At 44.3% G+C, this 15,835-nt stretch overlaps 1 pseudogene; it reads left to right on the top strand.

Moving 5' to 3' along the window:
- Positions 1–15,835, top strand: part of LOC112250116 — a 148,939-nt pseudogene that overhangs the window by 71,393 nt on the left and 61,711 nt on the right.

Below are 15,835 nucleotides of genomic sequence, written 5' to 3' on the forward strand. Positions count from 1 at the left end.
ACAGCTAGAATCACAGATGTCAGGTGTCACATCACAGTGTCACGTTCTGACCTTAGTTCTTTTTGTTATGTCTTTGTTTTAAGTATGGTCAGGGCGTGAGTTGGGTGGGTTGTCTATGTTCTTTTTTTCTATGATTTGGGATTTCTGTGTTTGGCCTGGTATGGTTCTCAATCAGAGGTAGCTGTCAATCGTTGTCCCTGATTGAGAACCATACTTGGGTAGACTGGTTTCACTTTTGAGTTGTGGGTGCTTATTTTCCGTGTCAGTGTTTTGTTCCACACGGAACTGTTACGGTTTTGTTTTTTCACGTGGTCGTTTATTGTTTTGTTCAGTGTTCATTATTCTTATTAAAAAACTAAGATGAACACTTATCACGCTGCGTATTGGTCCGATCCTTGCTACTCCTCCTCAGAAGAGGAAGAGGAAAGCCATTACAAGATGTTTATTGACCCAAACAGGGGGCAGGCAAAACACAGGTCAAGGGCAGGCAGAGGTCTGTAATCCAGGGCAGAGTCAATATGGTGAAGAAAAGCAGGCAGGCTCGGGGTCAGGGCAGGCAGAGGTTCGTAATCGGGTCAGAGTCAGGCAGGTACAGAACGGCAGCCAGGCTCGGGGTCAGGGCAGGCAGAATGGTCAGAACCGGGGCAACTAGGAAACAGAAACTTGAGGAAGATGGGAAAACACGCTAGTAAGACCTGACAAGACAAGACGAATTGGCAACAGACAAACAGAGAACACAGGTATAATGCACATGGGATAATGGGGAAGATGGGCGACACCTGGAGTGGGGTGGAGACAAGCACAAAGACAAGTGAAACAGATCAGGCTGTGACAGAGAATTAAGCCCCCACCTGAAGAGACTTGCTGGTTGGACCCTAACCAGGATTAACTTTGCTATCGTATTGACTTTCTACCCCCTCTTTTCATCTCAGCCTGTGTTATGATCAGGGCTTTAGAGGTAGAGATAGATCTCAGCCTGTAGCCCGTGGAGTTTTTTCATGACTCTGTGTTCAGATAGACCTGAGTTGTGTAGATGGCTGTGTCCCCGGGGCCGGAGGCCAGCCTCAGCTGTCTGTCTGTCCACATCCTGACAGCTAGCTAGCGCTCTCTGACCTCTGTACACCCTCACCTCTCTCAGCTTCCCCTGGCAGACGCCCCCACTGCCTCGACGCTACTTTCAGACATCAGACTAGACCTGCTTCAGTATGAAACAGACAGTCTGCTAGAACAGTGATGGGATGTTTTTTTTATTTTTTTTATTTAAACCATTATTTAAGCAGGGAAGTCCCATTGAGACCAAAGTCTGTATTTAATAAAAATGCACCAAATTCAAAATACATAAATGATAAGGAAGCAGTGATACAAATTACACAAATAAAGGCATGAACATGAGAAATACAACAACACAAACGATAAAAAATGCATATATTCACCTGAAAAGATTTACCAATACCCTAAAATACAGAAAGGCACTAGTCCAATCGTAGGATGTTCAGAAATGTACCACAAGTATGCAGCGCATAAAAATTAAAGGCTGTTTTACCTAAACCGGTAGGACAGAAGGAATTTCAATAGTTAGCCATTCCTGTGAATACGTAAGGTATTTGGTACTTCTGTAGGTTAGCGTTCCTGTGTCAGGTGTGGTGTCTATGATCGACTACTCCCCTGAGACCTACCGCTGTCTCCTCCAAGGCCGGTTGGTTCCTGTGAATGATGCCATAATGTTGAGTTAAACCCTGGTTGAGTGTGCCCTCCTCCTCCTAGGTAGTGTGCCCTCCTCCAGCTAGGTAGTGTGCCCTCCTCCAGCTAGATAATGTGCCCTCCTCCAGCTAGGTAGTGTGCCCTCCTCCTCCTAGGTAGTGTGCCCTCCTCCAGCTAGGTAGTGTGCCCTCCTCCAGCTAGGTAGTGTGCCCTTCCTCCAGCTAGGTAGGGGTGCCCTTCCTCCAGCTAGGTAGAGTGTGCCCTTCCTCCAGCTAGGTAGAGTGTGCCCTTCCTCCAGCTAGGTAGAGTGTGTCCTTCCTCCAGCTAGGTAGAGTGTGCCCTTCCTCCAGCTAGGTAGAGTGTGCCCTTCCTCCAGCTAGGTAGAGTGTGCCCTTCCTCCAGCTAGGTAGAGTGTGCCTTTCTGACTGGCTTTTATAAAGGCTCTCAGGATTTATCCCACAAGAGATAGGCTCTACGGCTCTGTGCCAAGCAAGTCTGGGGTTTATAGGTAGAGCCAATACACAAACTCATACATTTACACACTAAAACACACACACACACTTGTACGTGCACATGCACTAAACTGCGTGCCCATCCCTCCTCCCGTAATCAAGAAATCTTCTCTATGCTGGTGATTATGCTGAGTAGACATCTGCAATTGACTCAAGAGCGTTTAGTCTTTATTGGGGCTGACGAGGCGTGGAGCTGAAAAAAAAACAGCTCTCATTTTATTAGCGGTGCATTACCGGAGTTTGGGTTAATGCCAATCTGTGGGGAAATGCATTATGTTTAATTTGGCAACATCAGACTCACAAAGTCTCGGTCAATTATTCACCGGACCATCCCTGTCAGACAGACACTATGGAGAGGAGACTGTAGATTTTCTCTGTAGATTTTACTCAAATTTTGTTAATTGTTCATCCAGGTTTACTGCATTTGCCAATCAAGTACAGCTGCTACTCAAACTAATTATGACAATACACCAGATTATTATTTGGAAAAGCTAGTTTACAGTGGATATATTTATGTATTGGTAATGTTCTAGAAATAAATGGCCAAAGTGCAGTTGAAACAATAACAACACCCCACCACTGTTTTGGTAAAAAGCTTATGGATGGGGCTGGAGAAATGTAACCACTCTTAAATTCCTAGCCAGATCTATGGATAAAATGACTGACCATTGATGATATCACAGAGATTTATTTGTGGCTATATAGTGTTCGTTACATATTTATGTTCTTTACAATCATTGGAGTAAAACATGTTTATATTTTGGGTTCTAATCTAAGCTCATGAGGCTTTTATAAGATATGTTCTTCAAGAACCAATGGGTACATATCATTAATTTACAAGTCAGGAAATGTATGTAGCAACTGCGGATTGGCCTTTTAAAGAATGGATTCATTCATTTGCTGTATGTTAACCCTATAAACCTAAATAACCTACTGTACATTCCCAGGGCTGTACTGACCACACCACCGGATTCCACTGTGATGAATGTATCCCTGGATTCCATGGCGTAGCTAACAAGAGAATGCCGAATGACTGCCAGCCCTGCGCCTGCCCCCTCAACATCAAGTCCAACAAGTATGTCATCACTTGTCATATGGAAATAAGTTAATACGGCACTTAATCAGAACCCTTACCTTATCTAGCCACACTGACCTCTATCTATAATGCATTATAATCGTCTTATAATAGCTTTTATTTTCTCATCACGACACTAATCCTTAGTCACTTTAATGTTTTATTTAGGGCTGATGGTGCTGTCGACTAGCTCTGTTGTTTTTCCACAATGTTGAGGTCGCTGACTTGCGAACAGGGCCAGAGACAATCGCTTTAGTCAAGCACTGGTAACTGGCGGTAATCCTCTGGTGGTCAAAGTGGGGGCGGCACGCCCCGGTGCCAGGACTGGAGCAGCAGCTTAGTGGGACGATGGGTTTGTTGATACGAGCTTCTTTTCTTTTTCTTCTACTTCCTGTTTCTATTGCTGAAAAACATTGCCGTTTCAGTCCCACCTGCCATGTGGACCCGCGAGGGGAGCTGATATGTGACCGATGGCAGCCGGGGTACACGGGAGCACACTGTGACAGGTGAGTGTCCCAGGCCTCTGTACCCACAGACAAAGGGAGACACAATTATATCACAGCCTAAATCCAGTTTACTTGAGCCGTCCAGGGACCTTTTGTTAGCTTTGTGCTGCTGTTTGGTATTGGTAGATAACCTGCTTTTCCAATGGGTTGTAATCGTTTCTCACTTAGAAATTAAATGGGAATGTCTAAGCATCTTTATGTATGTCTGTACATAGGTTATAAAGGAAAACACTTGAGTAAATGAGGGATACAAGGTATATTTAAAGCAGGTGCATCCACACAGGTGTGGTTCCTGTGTTAATTAAGTTCCTGAGTCAATTAATCATCCCATCATGCTTCGGGTCATGTATAAAAATGCTGGGCAAGACATTATTTTGGATACCATTGCTATGCCCCCATAGGAAGAAAATGCCCCCATCCACAGGGCACGAGTGGTCACTGAATGGTTTGATGTGCATGAAAACGATGTAAACCATATGCCATGGCCGTCTTAGTCACCAGATCTGAACCCAATTGAATGCTAATGGGTGATTCTGGAACGGTGCCTGAGACCGCGTTTTCCAATACCTACAAAACACCAAATTATGAAATGTATTTCTCGTAGAGGAATGGAGTTGCATCTCTCCAATAGAGTTCCAGACACTTGTAGAATCTATGCCAAGGTGCATTAAAGCTCTTCTGGCCCGTGGTGGTCCAATGTCTTATTAACATGCTTTATGTTAGTGTTTCCTTTATTTTGGCAGTTACCTGTATGTAGGCCTATTTTATGCTCTGCTAAATCAAAATCAAACAGGAAGCCATGTCAATAGGTTATAGATAGACCTAAATTAGTCTAAATCATATTTAATGTAATTATATATGGATCACTTCTAAGTTGATTATGCTCATGACTATTGGCAGTTTTAGATTTTGTATTGGTCTGTCACTGGTGGCTAGTGGATTTTACAGTTATTCATTACACATGCATGTCAATAGCAGATCCATATGCCACTGTGGTCTTTTCTGGTTTGTCTGTTGATTTCAGTTGCCACACGGTGTGTGCCACTGTGTGGCTCTAAAAGCGTAGAGGCTGCAGAGGGGTTCAGTTGATGTTTCAAAGCGCTGGGATCTTTCCCAGAGGTGTCAGTAGACAAAGGACCATCCTCTCTGGAGCAGCGGGACGATTGATCACTTTGCAGTCGATGCCCACATATCTGTTCTGAGGTCTCTTGATTTCATTTGCATCATAAATACATACATTTCTCTGCCTCTCTTTCTCTATTTTTCTCTCTCTCCCTCTCTCTATATCATGCTCTGTCGGAACAGAGGGAAGGATGGTTGGTGCAGTATTTCTAATTGCTGTGGGTGTGGGTTTGCTGCTGCAGGGCTGAGATGGTGGTGAGGCGGCACCCCTCTTTATGACCCATGCTCTCTGACAGATGGAGACAGGCTGCTGTGGGCATGCTTGCCATCTCTGTGCCACGCTGCCTGGCAGATGCCCGCACTGCTCTGCTCTTGATCTATAAAGCGAGAGAGTCCAGGTGGGGCAAGGAGGGATTTGGGTTCTGTGGGTCATATGTGGGGACACAAGCCCATTTAGGCTGCTGACAGACAGGATGGGGCCTCATCTATCATGGCTGCCTAAAACAGGGGGCCTGAGGCCTGGGTCTCTGAGAGCCGGTGAAGTGAAGGACGTTACAGAGGCGTGCTATCAGAATGTCCCTCTTCACACCTGGACCTACAGTATCTCTCTCTAGTATAGTGAGAGTGAACTGAACCCTGGAAGTGGAGCACAGTCTGCCTGATAACAAGGGACGCTCTGCTGCAGGACCAAGGAGGGTTAGTTGGTAATAATAGCTATCACCTCAGCACCGTCAAACTACTGCAATCCCTGAAAACAAATTGGCAGTCGGAGCTAAAAGAGGCGTGTGAAGAGGTCTCTAACCCGCTGGGAGGCCATACTGCAGGGGCCAGGAGTACATTCAGTCAAGTGCAGAGTTGCCAGTAATAAGGTTATTGATTTTGGGGGGGAAAGTCTATCCAGAGAGCAGGGAAAGAGGGTTCACTTCAAATTTTGGGGAAGCTGATCTGAGTGGGCAGGTGAACACATGGAAGCTGTCGAAGAGAATACACAACAGTATCTTGGCAGTCGGAAAGATATATAGGCACTGCTTTCGATACATAGACACAGACCTCCAAACCTGTGCATCTTCTCTGTCTGAGTCTCTGAGCTCTCGGAGACATTAGAGTTTATGTATAGCTTGTCGGTGGGTGGGCATGGGCACCTGATGCACCAGGCTCTGTCAGATAGAGCGGTGTGTGTTGCCAGGTTGGGGTGAGAATGTTTCCTTTTTTAAAGGGGGCTGCTTGGGGCCAAGAGCAAGAGCTGAGGAGGTATTTATAGATGGGGAAGACAGACACCTGGCAGGAAACATCAATGTTTAAGACAGACCCTTCTTGTTTGTCTGAGAGAGCAAGGCTGCAAGGCTGCCTGGGTGAGATAATGGGTGTCAGACGGTGCCATGTGGACCCCTCAACCTCGACCCTACACTCTGAAAAAAAGGTACTATCTAGAACCTTAAAGGGTTCTTTGGCTGTCCCCATAGGAGAACCCTTTCAATAATCCTTTTTGGTTCCAGGTAAAACCCGTTTGGGCTCAATGGAAAACCCTTTCCACAGAGGGTTCTACAAAAACCCAAAAGGGTTCTACCTGCAACCAAAAAGGGTTCCACCCTTTTGGAACCATTTTTCTAAGAGTGTACCCTCTCCCAGGAACCACAGCCCCAACTGGAATGGAGTGAGTTGGATGTGGACCATAGAACCATTCTTAGTGGATATTAAGCCTACCTAGATCATGAGATAAAGTTAGATATACAGTTCTGTTTGATAGATCTTTGTCAAAATATGAATTATAGGTGAAACCATATTCAATGTACAGTATATGTTAAGAAATGTAAATGTTCTGTTTCATATTTCCATAGATTTCTATAAACAAGAAGGCTCCATAACTCACTACTCAGAAATTAAACAGGCCATTCCCCTATCCAAAGTACCTATCAAGCCATGTGGTGTATCGTCCCATTCATCTTGCTCCATGTTTGCCTGAAGTTACAAGCATGCAGGGAAGTAAACTCAGCAAAAAAAGAAACGTCCTCTCACTGCCAACTGCGTTTATTTTCAGCAAACTTATTAACATGTGTAAATATTTGTATGAACATTAGATTCAACAACTGAAACAGAAATGGAATAATGTGTCCCTGAACAAAGGGGGAGTCAAAATCAAAAGTTATAGTCAGTAACTTCTCCTGGTTCACTAGTTAGTGAACCTCTCCTGGTTCATTAAAACCTCTTGCTCCTACTTGAGACGCAGACGTCCCACCTAGAGATCTGGAAATGCAAATGCGCTACGCTAAACGCTAATAGTATTAGTTAAAACGCAAACGTTCATTAAAATACACATGCTTGGTATTGAAATAAAGCTACACTCGTTGTGAATCCAGGCACCGAGTCAGATTTTTAAAATGCTTTTCGGCGAAAGCATGAGAAGCTATTATCTGATAGCATGTAACACCCCAAAAGACCCGTAGGGGATGTAAACAAAAGAATTAGCATAGTCGGCGCTACACAAACCGCACAATAAAATATAAAACATTCATTACCTTTGACCATCTTCTTTCTTGGCACTCCTTGATGTCCCATAATCAATACTGGGTCTTTTTTCCGATTAAATCGGTCCATATATAGCCTAGATATCGATCTATGAAGACTGTGTGATAAACGGAAAAAAATAGCGTTTCATAACGTAACGTCATTTTTTAAAAGTTAAAAAGTCGACGATAAACTTTCACAAAACACTTCGAAATACCTTTCTAATGCAACTTTAGGTATTACTACACGTTAATAAGCTATAAAAATCATCAGGAGGCGATGTAAATTCGATAGCTGGTCGTGTGGAAAAATGTCCGGAAAAACACAGAGACGATGCATCAAGTTGGTGGTCGGAGGGAATCGGTTCCCTTTGGTCGGATCTACCAAGAATCAAATCAGAATCAAATGAGAAGACTCTATACATCCTGTGGAAGCTGTAGGTACTGCAACCTCGGCCTCATTTAATACGGTTCACCTTTAACAATGGGTTGAAGTGGCGCATGGATATTTTTTTCCATCTCCAGTGATCAGATTTTCCTGCGCTTTTCGATGAAACAGACGTTCTGTTATAGTCACAGCCGTGATTTAAACAGTTTTAGAAACGTCTGAGTGTTTTCTATCCACACATACTAATCATATGCATATACTATATTCCTGGCATGAGTAGCAGGACGCCAAAATGTTGCGCGATTTTTAACAGAATGTTCGAAAAAGTAGGGGGTAGGCTTAAGATTAACTACTTCTCAGATCGAGTTCAGTGTGCCAAATAGGAGGGCCTGTTGTCCGGACCTCTGGCAGTCTCTATGGGAGTGCTACAGGGTTCAATTCTCGGGCCTACTCTTTTCTCTGTATATATCAATGATGTCGCTCTTGCTGCGGGTGATTCTTTGAATCACCTCTACGCAGATGACACCATTCTGTATACCTCTGGCCCTTCTTTGGACACTGTGTTAACAAACCTCCATACAACACTCCGTGGCCTCCAACTGCTCTCTAATTCTAGTTAAACTAACTGCATGCTCTTCAACCGATTGCTGCCCGCACCCGCCCACTAGCATCACTACCCTGGACGGTTCTGACTTGTGGACAGCTATAAATATCTAGGTGTCTGGTTAGACTGTAAACTCTCCTTCCAGACTCACATTAAGCATCTCCAATCCAAAGTTAAATGTAGAATCGGCTTCCTATTTCGCAAAAACAAAGCCTCCTTCTCTCATGCTGCCAAACTTACCCTCGTAAAACTGACTATCATACCGATCCTTGACTTTGGCGATGTAATTTACAAATTAGCCTCCAACACTCTACTCAGCAAATTGGATGCAGTCTATCACAGTGCCATCCGTTTTGTCACCAAAGCCCCATATACTACCCACCACTGCGACCTGTATGTTCTCGTTACCTGGTCCTCGCTACATAACCCACTGGCTCCATGTCATCTATAAGTCTTGGCTAGGTATAGCTCCGCCTTATCTCAGCTCACTGGTCACCATAGCAACACCCACCCATAACACACACTCCAGCAGGTAAATTTCACTGGTCATCCCCAAAGCCAACACCTCCTTTGGCCGCCTTTTCTTACAGTTCTCTGCTGCCAATGACTGGGACGTATTGCAAAAAATCACTGAAGTTGGAGACTTATATTTCCACTTTAAGGGTCAACTGTCAGAGCAGCTTAACGATCGCTGCAGCTGTACACAGCCCATCTGTAAATAATCAACTACCTACCTCATCCCCATATTTGTCTTTGTTTTTCTGCTCTTTTGCACACAAGTATTTCTACTTGCACATCCTCATCTGCACATATATCACTCCAGTGTAAATTGCTAAATTGTATTTACTTCACCACTATTGGCCTATTTATTGCCTTACCTCCTTACTTCATTTGCACACACTGTATACAGCTCTTTCTATTGTGTTATTGACTGTATGTTTGTTTATCACCAACTCTGTTGTTTTTGTTGCACTGCTTTGCTTTATCTTGGCCAGGTAGCAGTTGTAAATGAGAACTTGTTCTCAACTGGCCTACCTGGTTAAATAAATGTGAATATTTTTTTCCCCCCCCAAAAAAATTGCGGACAGTCAGCCATGATGGAGGGATTGTGCGTTCCTGGTGTAACTTGGGCAGTTGTTGTTGCCATCCTGTACCTGTCCCGCAGGTGTGATGTACAGATGTACCGATCCTGTGCAGGTGTTGTTACACATGGTCTGCCTCTGTGAGGATGATCAGCTGTCCGTCCTGTCTCCCTGTAGCACTGTCTTAGGCGTCTCACAGTACGGACATTGCAATTTATTGCCCTGGCCACATCTGCAGTCCTCATGCTTCCTTACAGCATGCCTAAGGCATATTCACGCAGATGAGCAGGGACCCCGGGCATCCTTCTTTTGGTGTTTGTCAGAGTCAGTAGAAAGGCCTCTTTTGGTGTCCTAAGTTTTCACAACTGTGACCTTAATTGCCTACTGTCTGCAAGCTGTTAGTGTCTTAACCGTTCCACAGGTGCATGTTCATTAATTGTTTATGGTTCATTGAACAAGCATTGGAAACAGTGTTTAAACCCTTTACAATGAAGATCTGTGAAGTTATTTGGATTTTTACGAATTATCTTTGAAAGACAGGGTCCTGAAAAGGGACGTTTCTTTTTTTGCTGAGTTTATATGTGTAGTGTAAATTTTGCATGCATAGACTCTCGGGCACCCAGACTAGGATGCATGAAATATGTTGATCAGGACTCACTCTGTATAAGGACAGGTTTCCTTTTAAGTGTGTGCTTCCCCATACAGAGAACCGAGTTATCCTGGCTTTGACCTAGGTGTCTTCATATTCAACTGGTAGTGCTTTATAGTTTACAGCAGTCCATTGCCCAGTCAGCAGGACACTAAAAGTGCCTGATATCCCATTTAGTCCGGACCCAAGTTTGGCCATGATATCTGCATTCGTGCTGTCTATTCCCCAAGACACCCGCATGATGGTTCAAATGAAATTACAGACACGTACTCACTGTTCCACGCCAATAGCTCCTTCGAACATAAGACATTCGGAAGCAATAACATATTCAATTAATAAGTCTTCCGCGACTAAAGGAATCCGCTGCGCATGATATGGAATGATTACTTTTCCCATTTGGTATCATGGAGATAGAATGGCGGTGTGGAGATAAGAGTTGTAGAAACCATTTAACAAGGAGGCAATAGATGGAATGTATATCTTTATCAGGGCAGAACACGACTGACTTCTGAGGAGATATATGGCGGGAAAAGCAGGACAGTGCAGATAAGAGTTGGTAGGGGGGATATAGATATTGTCTGTGGCTTCACACGTTTGCCTTTTCAGATTGTTTCTCTGTGTTTTGACTGCCAAAGAAACTGCCTACTGTTTCATTACTGAAGCCATCTAAGTGAAACACTGAACGGCAGTCATATAAAGCTGTTCATGCTTGATGAGGTTACTAATTATCCAGTTTCACTACAGACTTGAAAAGGAGCAGAGGCATGGTGGTCATATGTTGATTTCCGTCATTATACTTTAACTCAGCTATGGGGAGAATGTGTTTCCCATAAGTAGTACCTATCAAGCCATGTGGTGTATCGTCCCAGCCATCTTGCTCCATGTTTGCCTGAAGTTACAAGCATGCAGGGAAGTAAACTCAGCAAAAAAAGAAACACCCTCTCACTGTCAACTGCGTTTATTTTCAGCAAACTTAATATGTGTAAATATTTGTATGAACATAACAAGATTCAACAACTGAAACATAAACATAAAGTTCCACAGACATGTGACTAACAGAAATGGAATAATGTGTCCTTGAACAAAGGGGGAGTCAAAATCCAAAGTTATAGTCAGTAACTTCTCCTGGTTCACTAGTTAGTGAACCTCTCCTGGTTCATTAACTACTTCTCAGATCGAGTTCAGTGTGCCAAATAGGAGGGCCTGTTGTCCGGACCTCTGGCAGTCTCTATGGGAGTGCTACAGGGTTCAATTCTCGGGCCTACTCTTTCATCTGTACATATCAATGATGTCGCTCTTGCTGCGGGTGATTCTTTGAATCAACTCTACGCAGACGACACCATTCTGTATACCTCTGGCCCTTCTTTGGACACTGTGTTAACAAACCTCCAAACGGGCTTCAACGCCATACAACACTCCGTGGCCTCCAACTGCTCTCTAATTCTAGTAAAACTAAATGCATGCTCTTCAACCGATTGCTGCCCGCACCCGCCCACTAGCATCACCACCCTGGACGGTTCTGACTTGTGGACAGCTATAAATATCTAGGTGTCTGGTTAGACTCTAAACTCTCCTTCCAGACTCACATTAAGCATCTCCAATCCAAAGTTAAATGTAGAATTGGCTTCCTATTTCGCAAAAACAAAGCCTCCTTCTCTCATGCTGCCAAACTTACCCTCGTAAAACTGACTATCCTACCGATCCTTCACTTTGGCGATGTAATTTACAAATTAACCTCCAACACTCTACTCAGCAAATTGGATGCAGTCTATCACAGTGCCATCCGTTTTGTCACCAAAGCCCCATATACTACCCACCACTGCGACCTGTATGTTCTCGTTACCTGGTCGTCGCTACATATTCGTCGCCAAACCCACATGCTCCAGGTCATCTATAACTCTTGGCTAGGTATAGCTCCGCCTTATCTCAGCTCACTGGTCACCATAGCAACACCCACTCATAACACCCACTCCAATAGGTATATTTCACTTGTCATCCCCAAAGCCAACATTATACTTTAACTCTGCTATGGGGAGAATGTGTTTCCCATAAGTAGAGTGGTGATCATTCAGTCCAATACTGTACAGTGCAGTCACTCCTTCCTGCTCAAATTAGTCATGAATGGGCTATACTATAACTACGGTCTGCGGTTATTCCTGGTCAGCAAAAAAAAAAAGCCTCACCCTGTCCCCTCCTTACCTAGAACTAGGGCCCAGATTACTCCTGGTCATCTCATACAGTATGGTAAGGAAACACTCAGGGTCCTAGTCACCAGTCTTGGTTTCCCGCTACCTCTCTGGTCACTGTAGATGCACCAATGGCTACTTCGGTCAGCCGGTGGTTAAGGGGGGCTTGAGCCAGCCCTGCCAGTGTAACGGTAACCTGGACCTGGCCTCACCACGGAGCTGTGACCCCATCACCGGATCCTGTCTGAGGTGTAGGGGTTCTACGGGGGAATCACCTGCGACACCTGCCAACATGAGTATAAGAAGTACATGAGTATCAGAGCCTGTAGTGCGTTAAAACCCCTGTTCCTGTCTGACTGTCTGAGTCTCCTGTGAAGAGTGGGGTGTTGCTTTAATGTTATGGAGCGCTGCGCGCCTGCCAGACAGCCTGTATGCCAGATGTAGCAGTGTGTTTGAGAATGTTTGGCTTTGAGAAGATAAATTAGGATGGAGAGAGAGAGAGAGAGAAGACTGAGATGTGCAGATGGTGACTGTCTGTGTAAATCCACATAAACAACCTGTGTTGAATCACAAACTTCAATGCCTGGCCCATAACAGTTTATCATTCATCTGCCTCTCCGTTCTCTGCAGTGTTGTCTGCTCTGTTGATTATGTCTGAAGATAACTAATTAGTCTCCGTTTACCAAAATAACCCATTTGACTATGATGCCAAGTTAATTAAAAATACATTACAGTGTATAGCCAAATGGATTATTGATATATAACTCTTGATAGACACATGCAATACAATAAGATGATTCATATAGAGTTATTGATAGTATATGAAAACTAGAGCCAAGGTAGAGTTCAAACGCTAAACATGCAGTTAGGCCTAATGCCTAAAGGGATTCTACAAGAGAATGGAATGGCTGCCATCATCTGCATGGTTAAAAGCTCTGCAGCAAAACACACTACTTCCATTTGAATGAAATCTATCGAGGTTGGTGAGAAGAAGTACATTTTCTCTGAAATAGTCTGGCAGTCCTAACTGATTCAAGTGGTGGTGGTGAGGCATGGGGCGGAGATGGAGTAATCAACATTAGGAATGCAGAAACAGGGCCGCAGTTGATGCAAATTACCGACACTATAATGGTGGCAGGGAAACTGCTCGTAGTGTTTCATTAAAAACAAGTTGATGATCATTGTCATAGATCGCTGCAACATAATGTGGCTGACACACAGTGTGATCTTGATGTTGATTTCAGTGTGTGATGAAACCATCAACCTGACCCGTTCTCTCTCTCTCTCTCTCTCTCTCTCTCTCTCTCTCTGACAGCCACAATTAAAAACTTGACCCATCCTAGATCCCATCTGGACTCCATGCTGTCAGAATGAGGAGAAAGGAATCTTACAACTCATACTAATTCCAACCTGTTAAACATTGAATAAATGCAGGCATTTTTTAGGCAAACCTTTCATTGGCTAGAGCGACTGAGTGTAGTACAAAGACAGGAAAAAAGCAGCTGTCTCCTCCAACCAGTCCTATAGGAAACCATCTGTGATGTCCCCTCCAACCAGTCCTATAGGAAACCATCTGTGATGTCCCCTCCAACCAGTCCTATAGGAAACCATCTGTGATGTCCCCTCCAACCAGTCCTATAGGAAACCATCTGTGATGTCCCCTCCAACCAGTCCTATAGGAAACCATCTGCGCCTGTGTTTTCTCTGCAGATCACTAGGACTTTTTAAAGTAAATAATGAGCCAGTTATACAACGGAAATGTGGTCCTATGTCTAGCAATCTGCAAGCTGTTGGATTTGCATACTCTATGAAATGATGATCGTAGACAGTAGTACAACACAGGAATAGGACAGAAGAGGACATGGTTGTACTGTACCATTACCTTTATCTGAGAGGACTTGGCTGGGGCTGTTCCTTTTTAAATCTGATAATATCCAACCCATCTCCTCCCCTCCTCCTCTTGTCTGTCTGCAGGGTGCCAGTGTCACAATGCGGATACTGCTTTAACTCAGTGACATTTGTGGGTTTTCAAGCAGGAACTGCTCATTCAAGTCTTGCCACAACATCTCAATTGGGATTAGATCTGGACTTTGACTAGGCCATTCTAAAACTTGAAATGTGTTGCTTTTTAACCATTTTCATATAGACTTGATTGTGTGTTTTGGATCATTGTCTTGCTGCATGACCCAGCAGCACTTCAGCTTCAGCTCACAGTCGGATGGCCTGACATTCTCCTGTAGAATTCTCTGATACAGAGCAGAATTCACGGTTCCTTCTATTAAGGTAAGTCATCCAGGTCCTGAGGCAGCAAAGCATCCCCAAACATCACACTACCACCACCATGTTTGACCGTTGGTTTAAGGTTCTTACTGTGGAATGCAGTGTTTGGTTTTCAACGGGCATAATGGGACGTCATCCTTGCACAGGAAGTCCAGGACCCAGGGCCGTGAGTTCAGACCCAGGGCCGTGAGCTTTGTGTTGAGCTTAGAGGGCACTATGGCATTGAAGGCTGAGCTGTAGTCGATGAACAGCATCCTCACATGTGCATTCCATTCGTCCAGATGGCTGAGGTCAGTGTGCAATGTACAATGGCAATTGTGTCATAGGTGGATCTGTCAGGGCGGTAGGTGAATTTGAGAGGGTCAAGTGTGTCGAGGAGGTGATGTGATCTTTGACTAGCCTCTCGAAGCACTTCATGATGACTGAGGTGAGTGCTACGGGTCGGTAGTCATTCAGCTCAGTTACTTTCCCTTACTTGGGCACTGGGATGATAGTAGACATCTTGAAGCAGCTGGGGATTGTGCTAGCAAATATCCATAGATTTGCTTTCTGACCTGATTTAGCCTAACCTGATTTTACAGAGAGCTGTGTCTCAAGTCAAGGACTGTCACGACTTCCGCCGAAGTTGGCTCCCCTGCCTGTTCCGGCGGTGCTCGGCGGTCGTCGTCACCGTCCTACTAGCCGCTACCGATCCCTTTTTCGTTTGTCTGTTGGTTTTGTCTTATTAGTTTCACCTGTGTGTATTTTAGTTTAATTAGCTTCCCTATATATAGTAGGTTGTCCCGCCCTTGTTTTGTGCAGGATTGTTTTTGTTACTCTGTTGGATTGTGGTTTTCATGTGTGTATTCTCCGGACTGTTTTGTCCTGTGTTTGGGCTGGTCTATTCTATGCGCCCTGTGTGTTGGCGTGACCGTTTGTTTGCCTGAGAATAAATTCACGATATACTGAACCCTGCTCTCTGCGCCTGATTCCAACCCACCACTCCTAGTATCCCGTGACAAGGACGTAGAGAGGCCGGTGTTAGCAAGACTAGGTTATACCTGCGCCTGTTACTGAATAGCCATATGTGATAGACTGTACATGTATTTATTTTTATTTAACCTTTATTTAACCAGGTAGGCCAGTTGAGAACAAGTTCTCATTTTCAACTGCGACCTGGCCAAGATAAAGCAGTGCGACACAAACATTACACATGGAATAAACAAACGTACAGTCAATAACACGAT

This window comes from Oncorhynchus tshawytscha, linkage group LG05, assembly GCF_018296145.1.
Source record: "Oncorhynchus tshawytscha isolate Ot180627B linkage group LG05, Otsh_v2.0, whole genome shotgun sequence".
NCBI lineage: Eukaryota > Metazoa > Chordata > Actinopteri > Salmoniformes > Salmonidae > Oncorhynchus > Oncorhynchus tshawytscha.